Source organism: Gopherus evgoodei, chromosome 10 (genome assembly GCF_007399415.2).
Source record: "Gopherus evgoodei ecotype Sinaloan lineage chromosome 10, rGopEvg1_v1.p, whole genome shotgun sequence".
Taxonomy (NCBI): Eukaryota; Metazoa; Chordata; order Testudines; family Testudinidae; genus Gopherus; species Gopherus evgoodei.
In genome coordinates this window covers 12244254-12264165 of record NC_044331.1, presented here as the reverse complement: position 1 = coordinate 12264165, position 19912 = coordinate 12244254, and positions in this window count along the sequence as shown.

The following is a 19912-nucleotide window of genomic DNA, read 5'->3' as shown; positions in this document are numbered from 1 at the left end:
TGAAACCCTCTCCTGAACGACTCTCTATGACAGAAATCCCATAACCCCAGGTCTGTTAATTATGGATTCCTATCTACTCTAAGCATAAGACCCATTAAAGTAATTACACTTGCTCTGGAAGTCAAATCCTTTTAAGTGAGTGACTCCAGCAGCTGCAGAGACCTCAAAACGCTGTTTGTCCCAGAAAAGAGAAAGTATGTGCTAGCAATGGTGAGTCAAAAAAGGCAGAGGAAATAAACATTCTGACCATAGTCTGAGTGAACTGAAGTGAGCGTCTGGGGCACTACTCTCCTGCCCCGCCTCGTCTCCTGGCCGTCAGATTTTGTTAATAATTCCAGCTTGGTCTGGTGGGATTTCTTGAGTCCTGGGATATGAAAGCCCTCTCTCTCTCTCTGTCCGACTTCACCAGAAACAAGAGTTTATTATTTTCCACACTTCACTGGAAAATAACAGACATGAGGCATTTCTGCAAGTTTACATTTAAGCTTTTGGCTGGTTTCACCCCAACTGGAAGCTGAAAAATAAAATCACAAGCAGAAATCATACAGTTCAAGGTAAATTTCTAAATTCACAGAACACCGGTACAGGATGATTCTTTGCCAGCCAGCTCCCCGCCTGGCTACAGCACATGAAATTCCCACAATGTCTGCCTGTCTATGTATCCATAGATAGCAGTGACAGTTAGAGCACACACACATTTCTGCATACACATCTGCACACAAACAAACTTCTCTGAAACAGACTTTTTTTCTGAGTTACAACTTTGATGCAACTATCACCTAAGTACATAGGTGTATTTTGAACTGTCTATTTAGTTAGCAATTCTCCTGGCATCTCTTCCCCGCCCCTCTGTGGCACCCTTTATTATACAATTTAGCCGTTTAAATAACTTCACAGAAATGGCATCAGTGGATTTAGTGTGAGCACAGTAAAGCTTATGTGCTTTGTCTTAGCACTGGGCTGTATCTTCTGCTGGATATTTTGATGATAATTCCTCCCCCTATGCATGTATTCTCTACTCAGATTGTAAACGTTTTGGAGCAGAGACTGTTGTTTTGTTCAGTTTGTACAGCATCTATCACAATGGGGTGATCAGAGTGCTACTGCAATGCAAATAATAAATCTGAATATTAAGTAACAGGCATTCTTAATTAGTATTTCCATCAGAGGTTGGGAACAAGGTCCATGCCTGGAGGTAGCGGGGAATGGCTCAGTCCCAATTAAACACGACAGAAGAAAACCCAGTCCAATGCAAATTTCAAATTCCTAGCACATTTCAGGAAAGAAATATGAATAACAGCCATATCTATGAGCTATCAAATTGATTTCTCCTGTTACAGAGATGGTCCTTTTTTCTTCTTTCCCCTGGTGTTACACATTTCTTGTGCTAGGCAGCCAGCATATTTTGACCTTTTCCTGAGATCCTCACTTCCTTGTTTCCTATAAGCCCTCAGTCCTCTTTCTAGCCCACTCAAAAAACCAAACAAACAAAAAACCCCACACCGTCCCCATCAGCATTAATCGGCACCTACCCTGGCAGTCTCAGGAGAGTGTTCAAGGACAGAATGTTCCATCTCTTTCTAAAGGTGTGGTCCATCTTGGTCGCTCCGGGCCATATGGGGGAAATCTGTGCTGCCATTGCCCATTCTAAACCTCCTCTGTAGACAAAGCCCGTAGGGTTCTCACAGGAATACCCTTTACCGGTGTTATGTACATTTCAAAACACTGAGCACCAGTTTTGCTCCAAGAATCGCTTTATTACACACTTTGATCATCTTCTTTGTCATTAGGATATTCATCAGAGGAGTGGTTAGGTTAGATTTTGAACAGCCACGGGAACGTAGATATTTCTAGTGCCATTCCAGGAAATGAGAAGTAGACACATGCCTAAAAGTCAACTCTTGTCATCTGCAACATTCTCCTGGATCAATATCCTGACATTATTATCTTGCAGGACAGGGGCTTATCTCCTGTCAAAGGTGAATGCCAGAGTAACTGGGCAAGTTTGGAAGATCTATTGGTTATGGCGTTCGGAAATTCTCGAAGAAACGAAAGAGGAGAGCATAAAAAAGGAAATTACTGTGCACCCTTTCGGAGACATTTCATGTGCAATACAATCCTAGTGGTTTCATGGGTGCAGTTTTCCACTTAGACCAGTTAAAGGCTGAAGAGTGGAGTGTAATAAAATATATTACAAACAAACAGTCTTTAAAGCACGGCAATATTATGTTTCATGGCATTCACACAGGGAAGTTAGAGAAAAACATAAATACTCTTCCTGGAAGACTGCAATGTAAAATGACTTTATGTCTTAGAATTCCAAATAATAAAACACAAGAACCCCCAAACAGAGAGATACAAAGCAAGTTGCTACCCAAGACAGGGAGGCTCCACTCATTCCACCTTACTCTATGCTGGCTGGCTGCAAACTGACCCTAATCACACGGTTTTCTGCAGAACCTCCTCGCCTGCAAGCAGGATCAGGAAACCCCTTACATTGAAAGTAATTGGACACAGTTTTCAATACACCACAGGCAACTAAGAGAAGTGTAGGTGTTTTTGGTCATTGGAGAATTTCACTCAGTTGGTAGCTCAGCAGAATTGCAGGATGTTCAGCATTCCGTGGCCTGCCCAGCATGAGAGAGAAGACAGTTAATCATCTGGAGATCTGATATGTCGGATTTTATCTGCCTGGCCCCTCAAACATATTAGTTAGAGACTCTTGGCCCAGTTCTCTGCTGAAGGAACTTCACCCAAATCAGTTGAGTTATGCCAGCAGAGAACTTGGCCAATTGCATGAAAATAAGGAGAATAACAAACTGAGGGCCCAGTCCTGCTCCTCTGATCCATGCACTGAAGGGATCATGTAGGGTGGGCAGTAGGTAAAGTAGTGCAGGGAGGGGCAGGCTGGGAGAGATATATGTTTCCTGCCCCCTACTGCAGTATGTTTAAAGACCACAGCTCACTGGACAGCTTCTCTTTTCCCCCAAGTCCCCTCTAAGGTCGGGAACCCCTGACTGTGAGGGAACAGTGCAGTGATCAGTCAGTGCTAAAGTGCTTACAGCAGATCTTTCTTGTGTTCGGTTTCATTTGGCTGTGCTTAACAACCAGAACTTCACAGCACCTGCCCAGATGCTCTGTCTGGTAAGCTCAACCCTTAAAGGCACAGTCTGCACTACCACTCGTGCTGCCAGGGAGTGTGTCTGGGTGGTGGGGGAAGGGGAGATGTTGATTCCAGAGACAGAGTCTGGATTGGCATGTGGCTTCCATTCTGATAGCAATGGTACACGCTCAAACTCCATGAATCCCTGAGATCTGTCAGAGACACAGGGCCATCTTCCACAGCGTGGGAGATAGGCAAACATTGATCACTCAGTGGAAGAGTGCAGAGGAGGATCTCACAGAGTTTCCTCACCTTAAAGGGGTTATTACCAAGTAGGGCTACAACTAAGGCCTGAATATCGTAACCTGATGGGGCATGCTACTTGGAACACTATGTGCATTAAAATATTACAGGGTTTTGTGTGTATACATACAGAGGGGCCGGGGGAAGAATCACCTACTATGTATAACCTAATATGTGTGAGGATGATGCTGATCCTACAGGTTAATACAACTAGAATGCAAAAAGATATTGGCAAATATTAATTGGAATAAAACCCAGGGATATTCTTTGTTCTTATTCCTTTTCTGGGAACATTCATATGAGTGGTATTGGTTTGTGAGAACCATTGTGGAAAGCAGAGGTTTTGCAATTGTATTAATCTGTATCAGTAAAAAGAACAGGAGTACTCCTGTTCTTCATGCAGATCTAGTTAATGTGCAGGATGGCAGCAGAATGAAAGACTCTAGAGAACCAAAGAGGCCAGATTCTCAACTGAGTTTCACCAGAGTGAACACAGTAACTCTACTGAAGTCAATGGTATTATTCCATTTTCACCCTGGTGTAACTCAGAGAAGAATCTGGTGCAAGTTGAATGGGCAGAGACTCTGCGTTAGTTAGAGATCCTTCAACCATGAGCAACAGGCTTTGAAAATAGGTATTTGGTTTTGGGGTGGGGGAGAAGGTTACTGATAAACTGGAGAGCTGCAGAATCAAATGCTCTTCACGTCCCATAAATGAGTCATCTAGTCCTTCTGATTTGCTTCTGGGCAGTGTCTGCAATATGCTGTCGGATTGCGAAAGGAATTGCTTGATATCTCCTGTGCCACGATACTCTGTGGATAAGTAAATCATGCTTTTTGCTCAAATCAGGGTCTTCTGCATAGATCCAGTGTCCAGCCATTCTACTTCAGACCTCTTTTCCCAAAGTGACTTATCAGACTGAATGAATTCATCACTGTGATCTGCAAGAGAGACTTCCAGCTGAGAGATTCAGTGATCAGACTTGCTATGTGTGTGCATCTTGTGTATGTGTGTATGTGGCGGGGGGAGGGTCCTGCATATTATCACAGCTGAATCTTTAACCTGAATTCTTCTTGTCAACAGAGAGTAGCTCTATAGGACATGAGCCTGAGCCGAGATCTGTGTTAAGCTTATCTTAGCTGGAGGTTGCTCAATGTGTATCTTAAGAGGACCATCCCATTTTTTGTGTGTGCATGTAATTTATTTACCAAGAAAAAACTCTGCTCAGATGCAGCATCTGGTTTCCAGTGTGGTTCTTGCTTCACACTCGATTTTCCAGCTGGGTTGACTTATTAAGATACAAAGAGGTCAACAGACTTTGCCCATGGCCACACAGCAAGTAAGTGGTTGAGCCAGGAAGTAAACCCAGAGGCGTTTACCCCCCTTCCCCCCATTAAAATGTTCTTTATAACAAAAAGTTACTGTGCAGACTGCGGTGACCAGTGCTGGAAAATATCAATAACTTCTACCATTTACTTTTCATTTTTAAAGGCTATAATACACATCCTTGGTCTATCAGCCTGGCAAAAAAACTCAGTTTGCATTGTGCCTCATTGTTTTCTCTGATCTCCTTACAAAAACCATGTCATTTTCTAAAGAATGGAGAGGTTCTTTTTTCTTCTTTAAAAAAGGCCATTTTGCCACTCAAGAAAAAGCACCTCAGAACGCAGAAAAAAATCAAGCATGGCTGATTGTACTTTACACTTGGCTGCTGAGGCCAGCCCGGGGTTTCCAGCAGCTCCCATTGCCCTGGAGCAGTGAACCATGGCCAGTGGGAGCCACGATTGGCCAGACCTGTGAACGCAGCAGGTAAACAAACTGGCCCGGCCCTCTAGGGGCTTTCCCTACACAAGCAGCATCCCAAGTTTGGGAAACACTGCTATAAAAGGATGAAGAGTGAAGGGCTATTTTGCCAACCCTGTACCACTTGGGGGAAACCAGTGGTCAAATCGGTCAGCTTTACAGCCCCTTTATGCTGCTGGATAATCAGGAAGCAACAGAGAAAAGGGCCTGCCTGTGTACCACAAACTGTGAGCTATAATGCTGCACACACCTACCCATAATGCTCTTTTGCAAAGACTTTACATTCCTCAGCCTTATTTCCTTTGCACTCCCTTTTTCCCTGCAAGACTTGTGGGATTCCGGAGATCCTCTGTTAATGGGTGTTTCCTTCCTTTCTAAAGAAAGAGTCTGGGACAACCACTGAGCTAGTTTGAAGGGTTACAAGAATCTCAAAAGGAGCAACTTTGCTTTGGAGCCAGTGCCAAGATTTCATAATTTTCTGCTTTTATTAATTTGTTTACAGTCCTGTCTCCCCTGGATGGTAAATTGCAGGCCATAGAACTTGCTGCCATCAACCCTTTCTCCTTTTTAACTACACTGATGGGCTCGGAGTCCAGTCCCGTTAGACATGCAAGAGAAAGTATGTGTGGAAAAGACAAAAAACAAAAGAAAAAAACCCACCCCCCAAAAATACTCAAAACTGATGTCCTGGCTCAGCAGTGCACGTCTCAGGATGGGACCATTCCAAGACAAACAGGCTGCGTTATCACACCAAACTCTCCTGGCAAGGCATATGCTGTAACAGCCTAAAAACATATTTTTATGTGGATAATGGACAACTAGTTACAAAACAAACACTCAGCATGTTCACAGGTGCTATGTTCCATTGTGTTAGCCAACCAGATGTTCTGTTCTGGGACATTCACTTTGGCCTTTTCTTGTAATGAAATGTCACTTTCTGGATGAAATAGAAAGAAGCCCTGTACGGTTTCCTAGAACAAGCTCTGCGTTTAATTTGTGTACTATTAATATATCTGTGTCTTTGTATTGGGCAGGGCACCAGTCAAAATAAACATGTAAATCTTGACCTTTATAAATTAACTACCACAGGGCCATAAAAATCAGTACGTGCTATGACACCTGGTTCTGCAAAAGCCACCTACTTAGCATTTAAAAACAGGGTTTCACCAGGGTGTCACAGGGAGGCCCGTTCAGATTTCTGAGAGCTTCACAGGCCAGATTGGCTGCTGAAGTAAAACGGCCCAGCTCCACTGATTTCAAAAGAGCGATGCTGATTATGTAACAGTTGAGCATCTGGCCCATTGCTTTCATGCAGCCAGCCAGTTTGTGCAGACCAGCAATATTGCCACGTTTTGCTCCAGAAAATAATTATTTTGGAGGAACTTTTGTAACCTATTCCTTGTGTTTCTAGCCCTGTGAAGGGAGGAATGCTTGCACCTTTGTCATGGTCTAAGGAGAAGGGAAATAAGGTTGTTCTAAACCATGGCAGGCTGGGGCATAAAGGCTAATACATGGTGATAGAGAAGCAAGCATTTCTACTAAACAGCTTCCTACCTTCTGCTCATGCGAAACTGATAGCCTGCAAATTCTAGGAATGGGTGGACTGATTCTTATTAAATAAGCACTGGCCAGAACTTTAGTCTTCTCTCTAAACTGAGCTCAACATTTAAGTTGGATAAGAACCCATCCCTCTTCTGACCTCCTTCCCCAGGATCTCGAACATGCTGTGCCGCCTCCTTTCCCGTTCTGTTGCCATGGAAATCAGTGTGGTCCTGCAAACAGTCACACCTTCTCCCTTCCCTGAGGAACTCCACATGTTCCTGGCTCTCTCCCCTTGACATCATATCTGAGTTCTATCTGTGAAGCCCAGTTTATGCAGGCTGACTCTTCCCAAGAATCGAACTCACCCCAGCTTCCTCCCATGCAAAAACATACTTCCACCTCCCACTGCATGAAACCCATTATTGCCTCAGCTCCTTCCCCTAGAAATAACATCCCTGGCTCCCTCTCTGCAAAATCCCATCATATTTCTACTCCTGCCTCTTCATCTGACTTCCAAACTGGGCCTTTCCTTTGTCACCACCATGGTGACGGTCAGCAGCCTGGTATCTTCTCATCTGCACAGTTGAGAATGTGTTCTCTAGATTGCAATACATTCAAAGAGCTATAAAACCTCATGCTTCAGGCCAGAAACAACCACTAATTGATACAGACTGGGAAGAAACTTCCACAGGTCCAGAATTGTTCACCTCAAGATTTCTTGCGGTTTATAATAATAGAAACACCTAGCTCATTCTAGTACTTTTCATGTATAGAACTCAGAGTGCTTCGAAGCAGCTGGGACTTGTTTCTGTTGGAGAAAAGCTGCTGGGCTAGAAGGACCCCTGGTTTGATCCATTAGGGCAAGGATTGGTAACCTTTGGCACACGGCTCTCCAGGGTAAATACCCTGGTGGGCCAGGCCAGATTGTTTACCTGCCGTTTCTGCAGGTCCCGCTGATCAAGGCTCCCACTGGCCGCGGTTTGCTGCTCCAGGCCAATGGGGGCTGTGGGAAGTGGCAGCCAGCGCATCCCTCGGCCCGCACTGCTTCCTGCTGCCCCCATTGGCCTCGAGCCACGAACTGCAGCCAGTGGGAGCTGCGATTGGCCGAACCTGCGGACGCGGCACGTAAACAAACCGGCCCACCCACCAGGGTGCTTACCCTGGCAAGCCATGTGCCAAAGGCTGCCAACCTCTTCATTAGGGCAATTCCTATAACACGAGACCTTTTTACTCTCTGGCTAAACAGTGTGGGCCAAATTCTCATTTGCATGATGGCTGCTTTACCTCCCTCTGGAAATGTAAAGGGGCTTTATAGGGGGTGTAAATATCATTTGCACCCACTGTAAGGTCCCTTTACAGTGCCAGAGTGATGTAAAGCAGCCTTAGTGTAAATAAGAATCAGGCCTGGTGGGTGGGTAGGTCAGACAAAGACAGATCATTCAGCTAATTAGTGCTGCTGGGCATTGTGCATATTCTGAAACACTCGGACACAGTCCATTCCTTTTCAGTTAATAAGCCATCTGCATGTGGGCTGCTTGTAGCGATGGAGGGCATTATTGTTTTTTCACTCAAGACATGATGTATAATTGTATAGCTGACATCAAACATCAGCAGGGTCCAAGTCAAGGGAATGAATTTGGTCATGTTTCTGTAATTTTGTTTCCATGTTAACAATTTCCCTCCCCTTCTTTAAATTATATTTTTTATTGAAAGCCTCAAAGGTCAACTCAGACATTCAGAGAAAATTTGTAACTCTGAGATTGCTTAGTATTCAAACACATAGAGCACAGCCGGACGTTGCTCTGTGTCAGCAAATTAGGAAAATGAAAGCCATGGCCAAGTATTACAATAGTGCTGGAGCTGACCTTTTAAAGCATATGTCATCCTAACAACTTCAGCACATTTGTCGTTCATATACAGTAGGTGGGAGCTGAGGTTTCCAACTAAAAATTATTTTGAATCTTGCCCTTAGGAGAAGTGTGTAAAGAGCATAACTCTGCCTTGCTTTTGAAGATGTCCCCAGGGTAACTCAGAGGATGTCAACTACACATTTTTCATTCAACTTTCTGCTATAGCTTCTTTCTTTCTTTCTTTCTTTCTTTCTTTCTTTCTTTCTTTCTTTCTTTCTTTCTTTCCAATCTTGCAAACCGCCAGGCCTCAATGTAATATTTCTACTTGGCCAAGGCATCAGGGGAAGTACTTGAGTGAGTAAAGTTAGGCAGGTGCCTAAGTGTTTACAAAATTAATCCCTAGGAAGATAGATAGATAGATAGATAATATAAAGGTTTTCCTTATCAGTTTAGGGTTTCAATTCCTCAAGGTACTTAAGCACATGCCTAATTTTAAGAATCTGTGTAGTGCCACTGAAGTTAGTGGGGTTACTCAGCAGCTTAAATACCTTTCCTAATGGAGAGCATAACTGATCAAACCTGAGACTATTAATATGGAGAGTATAACTAATTAAACCTGAAATTATTAATAATGAACAGACTTTACCTACTGGGTTTACTTTACACAGTATTTGCTCTTTGTTTGCCCTAGGCACGTCACACAGCTTGGCCACTAAAACCAGACTGGTTAGCTTCACTTCATTATTACTCAGTTTACTTTCTGGTTCTCATGAACTCTCTAGCTACGTGTTTCCCAAGCTTGGGATGCCACCTGTGTAGGGAAAGCTCCTGGCAGGCTGGGCCGGTTTGTTTACCTGCCACGTCCACGGGTCTGGCCGATCGCGGCTCCCACTGGCCGCGGTTCGCTGCTCCAGTCCAATGGGAGCTGCTGGAAGTGGTGGCCAATACATCCCTCGGACTCTAAGAACCGATCCAAAGCCCCTTCAAGTCAATAGTCCTATCTATCTGGCTCCTATGACCATACTATCTGAGATTGTCAATGTTTTTAATAGGCCAGTGGGAACTGTGATCAGCCAAACCTGTGGACACGGCAGGTAAACAAACTAGCCCGGCCCGCCAGGGTGCTTACCCTGGTGAGCTGCATGCCAGAGGTTGCCGACCGCTGACCTAGATGGGGAACTGAGGCACCGAGAGGCCAAATGACTTGTCCAAGGTCACCACAAGAAGCCTGTAGCATAGCTAAGAATCAAACCTGGGTCTCATAAAACTCAAGATAACACCTCAACCACTGGCCCATCCTTCACTTTGGATGAGGACTCTTTTTTTCCTCAACACTTTCTTTTCCACCAGGGTTTAAATTAAACCAAAAATCATCATCAGGGCAGGTTAAATATTTTATGCTGACACAATATATAGTGTGCTCACATCTCTTCCACACTTCTGCACCCGCCCAACCCTCCCTGTTGTCCTCTCCCTCCTTTAAAGCACTGTGTGTGTACTCTTGTTAAAATGATGCAAATGTTGACTGGCCCCTTAATTGACTGAAGCTCTAAAAGTGAGGAAACAAGCCTCAGATTGCAGCACGTTGCTTTTAAAGGCACTGTTCTTCAGGGTGCCCCACATGGAGAAAGCCCCGTGTGTTTGACATGCTGGAGAAGTACAAGCCAAGCTTTCAATTTCTCTGCCTGTAACAGTGTCCAGAATCAATACTACATAGTACTAAACAATGCAGAAGCACTTAGAAGAGAATGTGTGACTTGGAGTACTGATTTGGACATCTTAATCCCTGGAATACATTGACTTGAATCATTAAAATAGTATTGCAAAGGGGAAGGCAAATCTTTCGCTACATATGTCCCCAATTACAACTCTAGCTGTTTTATTTCTGATAAATGGGTATTTGTGTAGAGGAAGGAAAGGTGGTATGATGGGATGTACTTAATTTATAATTATTCCAGGCAATCAGGGAGCTTCCAGTGGGGGAGATGAAGGAACTAGAGAAATATTATACATCTATCTCTCTGAATAAGCACTAGAGCTTTGCAGAAACCACTGGGCCAGTTCCTCAGCAAGCAGAAATCACACTGAAATCCACAGAGCTACCCTAGGTTGCACCAGCTGAAGATTTAGCCTGCTGTTTTTGTGCTGTAGAACTTAGCATGAATGTTTTCACTGCTTTGCATCATTTTGTATCCTCCCTCCTTACATTTCATTATATGTGAAGTCTTGACTTTTTTTTTTTGCATTTTGTTTTGGTTTGTTTTATTTTTTTGCCTGAGAAATACAAAGTTCCCTGCAAAAGCCAAGTTCACTCTGAAATGGGCTCATTTGGCCTGGAAACAGGCCTGTTTCTGCTTTGGATTTTTGTGCATTGTAGTATGTGTGTCCCCCCCCACCCAAGAAAAATGGCTGATTTTGATTTTAGTAATGAAATAATTTAAAAATTGAACTTTGAGTAATACTTAATTTTATGATGCATATTTACCACACACACTGATGTTGATCTAATTCTAACATCTTGGGTTTGAGAGGAGAGTTATATTTAGCAATAAGTTGTTTACAGAATCGTCTGTTGTATCCAGCAAAAGACTGATAGAATGTCAGCATAGCTGACAAGCTGATAAAGAGTTTAATTCAGGAATCCGGTAACTAATACCCCATTGATGTTAAATGACACTGGAACTTGTAAAGACTAACTGATGGGGACCTGTACACAAGCTTCTGATACCAGAGACCAATTTGCTGGAAAATGACACAAGCAAATCCCTAATGCTTGGCTGTTCAAACTGTCCTGTATTGTTCAACATGCAGATAATATTATTGGTGTCAGGGTCACATTAAATAACATCTGCCTCACACACGGAAGCCAGCATGCTCAGTCAAAGTTAAACAGACTGAATGTCTGCCAAGATTTCTGGGGATGGGAGTTGTTTCTCCTGCCAGGACTTGGGAGAGTATTTTTCTCTTAAAAAACATTATACATGGTTGGCACATTAAAATAGCAAGTTCTTTCTTTCTTTCTTTCTTTCTTTCTTTCTTTCTTTCTTTCTTTCTTTCTTTCTTTCTTTCTTTCTTTTTCTTGGGAGTGGGGAACTATTGGTGACTGTGACATTATGCTAAAGCAAGAAAGTGCAAACACAGAGTTTATGTGCCTAAGGATACGTCCACACTACCCGCCGGATAGGTGGGTAGTGATTGATCTATCAGGGATCGATTTGTCACGTCTCGTCTAGACGTGATAAATTGATCCCAAACACGCTCCCTGTCAACTCTGGAACTCCACCAGGGAGAGAGGCAGAAGCGAAGTCAATGGGAGAGCCGCGGCCGTCGATCCCACGCTGTGAGGACAGGAGGTAAACTGATCTAAGATACATCGACTATAGCTGAAGTTGTATATCTTAGATCAATCTCCCCGCCCTCCCGGTGTAGACCAGGCCTAAGTCTGTGGTTTAGACTCTTAAGTACCGTAATGGATTGAACCCAGCGTGCGCCTTTAAGGAAAAGTAATTAAAAGCACATAGGAAAAACAACTAACTCAAGAACCCCTCAGTTCCCTCACAAAACCTTTCTAGCAGTGAGATCTGCTAGAGGGTGGAGTAGTCTCCCCAAGGGAAATGGTGGACACTCGTCTCTGAAGTCATTTAGAAATGGACTGGACAAGGCACTGGAGCCTACTGGATGGGACAATCCTGCACTAAGCAGGGAGAATAGGTCATTGTTTCTTAATGACCGGTCCATGAACTGGTGCTGGTCCCCGAGATCTCCCTGACACAGTTTAGGAAGGCAGCAAGCCAGTCCCTGGTATCACCTGCTCTAGATGACCCAATGGTTCAGTAAAGGGCCTGATTCTGATCCCACTTTCATTTTGATCAACTCCTACAGCTGACCTGAATGTCTCCCAGGTGAAAGCAAACGTTGCCCATTTGTTTCAGTGGGCATGTCTGCACCCCTGGGTGCTTCTGAAAGGCCCCTAAATATTTCCTATTACTTGAGTTTGAGAAGCAGGATATTTCAGTGTACAGTTCTTAGAACACTGACAGGCAGTTCAATTTCAAGAGCCAGACAGTTACACAAGTTGCAATTCTCCTTTGACTTCATTGGAAACATATTGGAATACTCATGTCAATAAGGTTTGCAGAAAGGGCCTGAAGCTTGTTCTTGTAGAATTTCTGGTCCAGCTGGAAGCAGGCAGGGTTGGGAAATCTCACAAGAATTCCTGTCCAATTTTTCAGACAGGAACTATAAACATTCCAGCTATTGGCGAGTATCTGTATCTCCAGACCTTTGCAGATATGACCATCACTAGGTTTTACTTGATTCATTTTGGTTACACTTTGCGTTAATGTTCCAAATGAGCATTTCATTAATTAGATTCAGAAGCACATCTGTGGTGTAGTAAATATATTAAACAATTAAAATATTAAAAAAAGTATTTAAAAAAAGAAAAGTTAAATGAGAGGTAACCATGTGATGAATAACTTATGTAATATGGGATCTTAAGAATTTAAATATAATTTTACAATCGATATATCTGCTTTTCAAAGAATCAACAAAACCCTGATTTTACATTACACCTCAATAGACTGTTAAAACAGAATTAAATAATTCTGCAATGGGTATGGGTCAAGGTTATAGATGTGATTTTACCATTCATTATACACATTTTTAGTAATCACTCATTATATTATTACTATACAATAAATATCTTACTGCATCTAAATGATGTAGTTTCTCATCAATATTGCCCATAAAAAGAGTTACTCAGATTTATTCTCAGTGGATAAACCCTGACCATAATACGTCTCTGAGAATCTTCATTTCAGGGCACACTCTGAATTAATTATGAGGAATACTTATTTCAGTCAATAATCTCACTGGATTTATTCAACTTCTGATGGCGTATTGAAATCCTCTAGGAGTATCTGATAAAAGAAAAATGGTTTTTCTAGAAGATGAAGGCCTTGGAGTTAGCGTGGGTAAGGTAGGAAATGAGCAAATAGAATTTAAAAGAGGTTCTTGATAAAACAAGAGGATCATCTGAAAACAATTGAAGCTAAAGAAGTGAAGGGCCAAATTCTCCTGTAGGGTGCAGCTGCTTGGCAGGGAGGAGGAAGTCAAGCTTTTCCCAGGCTGCTCTGATGATATGACCCAGCTCTGAGCATATGGTCTCCTCCTAGGGATCAGAGGAGAATTATGTCTCGATGGCTTGCCCATTTTATAATTGTCTTCCCTGGTTAGTCCAACAAAAGGGCTAATCAGTTACAGAGTTGGGGGAGGGCGTTTTGTGGACACCTGCCTACTAAGAACTGGACTGAGAGACCCAACAGCTAATTTCACATGGTCTGCTGATGAACAAATATCAGAAGACAAAGACTTTGAGTCACAATTGCATGGAATAAGACTTGAATCAGTGATCTAGGGTTGAAAGGTTCTAGAGCTCAGCCCCAGTCTTTGGAGCTATGTAGTTTCTTGTTCTATATTTTTAATTTGTCAGTATCTGATTGGACAATTCTCTGGGTGGTGGGGGTTATGTATAAGTATTTAATTTGTTCAATGACCCTATCAGCGGTTCCCATTCTCTTTACTGCTTTCCAGTGTAAAAAGGGTTAATGTATTCACTCTCCTTTTTTTTTTCCCGCTCTCCTTTGGTTTGTGCTGAATCTGAAGCCTGAAGTGACAATCAATGGCACAGATTGTTTCCTTACTGTCAGCTATTGACTTTCTCTCAGTTTCTGGTAACAAAGCTCCTTTCCCAGGGTGATGCTAGCAGGGCTGATGGCGGGGGAGATGAAGAAAAGCTTGATGGCCATCTCCCAGTTCATGTCAAAGCACCTTTAATTGGATGTGCACGATGGGGGAAGGGAATAACCTGATAAACTCAATTAAATGCAAAGTTAATGGAGAGATTGGGGGTGTTGGGGCTGGAAGATCTTAATGATAAGGCCAGAAAACTGTCTTGGGTTTCTTTGAGAGGACTATTCATTTATATGATGGATTCCCTCCTCCTGCCCTTCAATCTATTTTGAAAAATTATTTTCAGGAGCAGAAACCCCAGCTGAATCCATCAACCAATCATTTACTATGGGAACCCTGGCTACCTACCCATGTGTCTTCACTTCAGTAAACCAGAGAAACAAACATTTAGGGCTAGGCTATGCCTTTCTAACACAAGTAAGCACTTACTCACAAGTGTAACTTCTTTAGTGGGACTCATTTAGGGTCAGGGTTATAAGATTTGAGCCTGGGGGAAATTTAAATGACAAATGATTACTCCTAGTGTAGCCACCCAAGCTGGACAGGTCAGATGGTGGGACCTCTAGGTTGTGGGTTGAGCAAAAGGCCAGCAAGCCACCCTCATAAAAAAGTTATTCTATAGACACAAAACAAAGTATCTAGTCTACTAAATGGCATGATAGACAGGGATGATAGGCATGAACAAGGCTCCTAAGTGACATCTGATGGTGGGAGCAGGTTTCAGATTCAGGGTATATAAGAGAAAATGGATTAATGTAGTAGAGAGATTAGAGATGGTTGAGTCTTTAAAGGTTTAATAACTGAGTTTGCATAAGATGTTATTTCATATTGTTGTCTTCCAGTGCATCTGAACACGGAGATGTCCATGACAATCCAGGGAGGCAGGGTTTTGTGCATCCATTGGTTTCTATCCAATCTGTCTCTCTAGCATATCTAAATTCTTATACCCCACAATGACGGGTGTGGTTTAATGATGAAATCCTAACCCCATTCAAGCCAATGGCAAAACTCCCAGTGACTTCAGTGGGGTGAGGCTTTCTTTTTATTTATTTATTTATTTTTATTTTTCCCTAAGTACTTGAGGTCAGAAGAAAGCTGCATGACATACCGGCAGGTTGTGTGTGGTAGTTCGGATTCAAAGGTTGGAAAATGGAGCAAGCAGGCAGGTGGAATGTGATGTGGCTCCGGATTGCTGGCTGGCATGTGATTTGGAAGATGGGCCTAGATGGGGTGGTATGGTTCCCCTAACTTGTTGAGGAGAGCGAGGAAGATGCAAAGTTCTCTGGAGAGTTTTCCAACCTAGTTTTAAGTAATTCCAAATTGTTGAAAGAAATACCTACTGGCAGCTTCCTGGGTGAATTTTCCCCAGGTGACAGATGACTGGGAAACAGCCTTTTGGCATGCAGCAGGTGCCAAGTCATTTCTTGAGGGAATGAGTTAGGTGCCAGCCTCACTCTACACATAACGGCTGGAGGAGGCAGAGATGGTGGGGTTAAGTCTGGGATTTAGACGTCTATGTACTTTTGTGGATCTGGGCCCAAGTGTTCATTTTGTTGATTTATTTTGTTCAGGTTTTTCTTTTTTTTTCATGCTAATCCCTTGGTTTTTTGTATTTATGTGACCCATAATTTTACCTTACACTTATAACCATAAACTATTGCTTTTGTGGCCCTGGTGTCTGTTGTTGGTAATTGAAGGAATAATAGTCAAGGGCTTGCCCATCAGAGCCAATGGACAGCCCCTATTGACTTCGGTGGGTTTTGGATCACATCCTAAGTAAGGAGGAAAGTAGCCTGCTGTGGGCACACGCAGAACACACCTCATGTCATTGTGGAGGGATGAGGGAGGTAACCTGTATTCCTAAGTTTTAAAGTCAAACAAAATTATTGCTCATTTGAGAATAGTGGAAACCTTTTTAAATTTACCCTCTCCAAAAATGACTCCCTCTGAGAGCTTGATCCTTTACTTCAATGGAGCAGGAGAAGGGCCTTAGTGAGTGTTAGGTTTTTGCTTAGGCAAAGGCAGCCATTACATAAACATTCATATTTTTCCAGTCCAAAGACTTTGGGATATTGGGGCTGGGACCTCTTGGGAACAGGGTTAGTGGATAGAGCAGTGTACTAGGACTCAAGAGACCTGCATTCTAGTCCCAGCTCTGCTACTGGCCTGCCTGGGTGACCCTGAGCACGTCACTTCACCTCTCTGTGTCTTATTTTTCCAATCTGTAAAATGGAGATAATGACACGGACCTCCTCTGTAAAGCACTTCGAGATGTACTGATGAACAGAGTTAGGTGAGGACTCGATATTAATATTATGAGATATGCCCTGTAAATCTTCCTTCCAGCTGGGTTGGAAATACCACCAAAATAGCCCTTCCCATGGAATTCCCCTTTGCTGGTTCTACCTGAAAGCACATAGTACAGAATTTCTTGTTTGGCGCAAGTTATGGACAGAAATGCCAGGTCACTTCTTATTTTAGCCAAACCGGTTTGTCTATCCATAATACTATAAAAGGCTCGAAGTTACCACAGTAGTCAGCTCACTGTTTACTCTGTCTGACATGATTAATGTGGCAGTTTCACATTAGTAACCCTTTTTCTCCACTGTGGGATTAGTCAATGGATTCCCTTTGTTGGAGTCCTGAGAAGAGCATGCTTATTTTCGCGCTAGCCTCATCATTGTGTAGAGTCACGTAAATGGGGAAAGTAACTCTTTAACGGTGGTTTCTTTTATCAGTGAAGGAATCAGCAAGGCACCTTTCTGCAAAGCGTAATTCAGTTACAAGTGTTGGTGAAAGCTCACACTCACCCTCTCTGTAGGGGGTGGTCCCTGAGTTTATAGCACTAACCTTAGTTTTGAACAGAGGAAAGGGATTTTGAAGCTGCTTGGGAAAATGTTATAAGAAAGGATGGCTCAGCTTTACAACAGAACTACCGCTGCAGAGGAAGCAGGTCTGACTCTGCTTCCATTGAAGTCAATGAGAGCTTTACTGTTGACTTCAGTGGAAGCAGGACTGGACCCAAAGCTAGCAATGATGTATGGACAATGGTTTGAAGTAGCTGGAGAACGGGCAACTTTGAGCGACATAGAAACAAAGATAATAATAACATACCCTGAGATCTTCAGATGACTGGTGCTACAGAAGTGCAAAGTGCTTTACAAAAATAGACGGGCCAAATCCAGCCCTTAGATATAGATGAACAACATCCTTGACTTCAAAAGGAGTTGTTTATGCACAACCCAGGGCAGAATTTTCTGCCTAATAATTAACCCCCATAACACTGCCGTGAAGCACATCATTTTACTCATTTCCCTTTGCTGCCCCTTCATTACACATACTTAAATACAGCAACAGTGCACAACTGTTTAGGCTAGGAAATGGAAGAGAAGATAGTATTTATCTGAAACTCTGGGGCATTTAGGTAGGCAGAATGGCCTAGATCCTCAAAGTTATTTGGGCACCTAACTCTTACTGAAATCAGTGAGAGTTAGGAGCTTAAACACTTTTGAGAATCTGGTCCCATGGCACTACCTAAGTTACAATTTGGCCAGGACATCAGGATAAACACCATCATGGTTGCAAAAATTGCAGGATCGCAGTGTTACTTAGGGACTACACACAGAGTCACCACACAGGGAATGCCACTAGAGCAGTGGTTCCCAAACTTGTTCTGCCGCTTGTGCAGGGAAAGCCCCTGGTGGGCCGGGCCGGTTTGTTTACTTGCCACGTCCACAGGTCCGGCCGATTGTGGCTCCCACTGGCCGCGGTTCATTGCTCCAGGCCAATGGGGGCTACGGGAAGTGGCGCGGGCCGAGGGACATACTGGCCACCACTTCCAGCAGCTCCCATTGGCCTGGAGCAGCGAACCGCAGCCACTGGGAGCCGTGATCGGCCAAACCTGTGGGCGCAGCAGGTAAACAAACTGGCTCAGCCTGCCAGGGGCTTTCTCTGCACAAGCAGTGGAACAAGTTTGGGAACCACTACATTAGAGTAGCCTCACTAAGAACCTGCTCCTACTCCTAGGGCCTGATCCAAAGTCCACTGAAATCAATGGGAGTTCTACTGACTCGCAAAACTCTCAGTGAAGGATCAGGTCTACTGGTCCTGTTATGTTTTAATTCATGATGGGTAGAACTGGGTGACACAAAACAGGAATCCCTCTGACCCCAGGACTTCTGGCCATTTCTCAGTGCTGACTCCAAACCTTTTTCGATCACCCTGTCACTAATTTAAGACAAGACTTTAATTCCATGTTTTATTTACTAGACAGCTATCAAAACATCTGGCCGTTCTTCCTCATTTTGAAATCTGAACAACCATCGATAAAACAACTGAAATCTTAGACCATTCATTTCAGAATTGACTATAAATCATCCCCTGGCCACCTGTTGATCAATTTGTTGTTCTTAGTACATTGTCAGTCTGGTCACACCTCACTACCTCTCTGCTGCAGGATCCCCGGTTCTAGGATTATTCCTGTGCTTGCTATGGTCATTAACATGTAAATACATCTCATAAAGTGGAGAAACGAGGTCATGATTAGAGCTTTTGCATCCATTAACACATGCAGTGGCTTCATTTGATTATGAACTTGGTCCTTCTGCATTAATTGGTAATACAGACCGATGGCTCTCTATATTTCCTCACCTGATTACAGCTAGCATAGCAGGAGTTCATAATGACCAAATCCAATTAATTAGCTAAACAGCAGCACTTCAGTCCTAGTTCTGATGAGATGCTTAAAAGAACAGTTGTGCTAATTTTTTATATTTTCAAACATTTAAAAAAACTACCTATTGAAAATGCCCCCTTAGAAACCTGAGCGTCTTATTTTGAGAGAGATCCTTGAATTTAGCAGCCTATCATTTCTGTATTTGCAATGAATTGCAGGTACAAGTGATACAATTTAGTCATCTGACTACCTGCAAATCGAATGGTTGGATGGCTGGCTGAATCCTCTCATTTTCACCCATCATTGACTTCAGGTATGAAAATGCAGCTGCATAAGTAAAGTCAGGGTTGAGGTCCAATTAAAAATATTTTCACAGTTATGGTCATCCATATGACCGTGTATTCATGTAATGACCGTGTATTCATCGTGAGGCGGTCAGGGTGCTGGCCTGCAATGTGGGAGACACAGCTCTATTCAAAGCAGAGTTCTTCATGCCAGATCACTCTGAATCAAGCAAAGAAGGGACTTGAGCGTTGGTTTTTCACATCTCAGAACAGTACCCTGACCGTTCAGCTATACAGAAACTCTCTTGATTTCCCCCCCCCACCATCCATTAATCTTCCCATTGAAAGCTTTGTGGAAAATGATACATCTCTGTGAAACATTTCGGCTTCGATGAAACAGCATATTTCTCTGAAATGAGATTTCAGCAAAAATGTTTTGACCGGCTCTAAGCATTATGCACTCACTTTGCACAAGTATAAATGATTGCGCAAGGTGAAAGACTGCAGAGAATCAAGCCCAGCGCTACATTGCTGTATGTATCGGATTCCTCTGTGTATTTTAGCCATATTTGTTTCCCTGATGGAAATATTGGAGTGA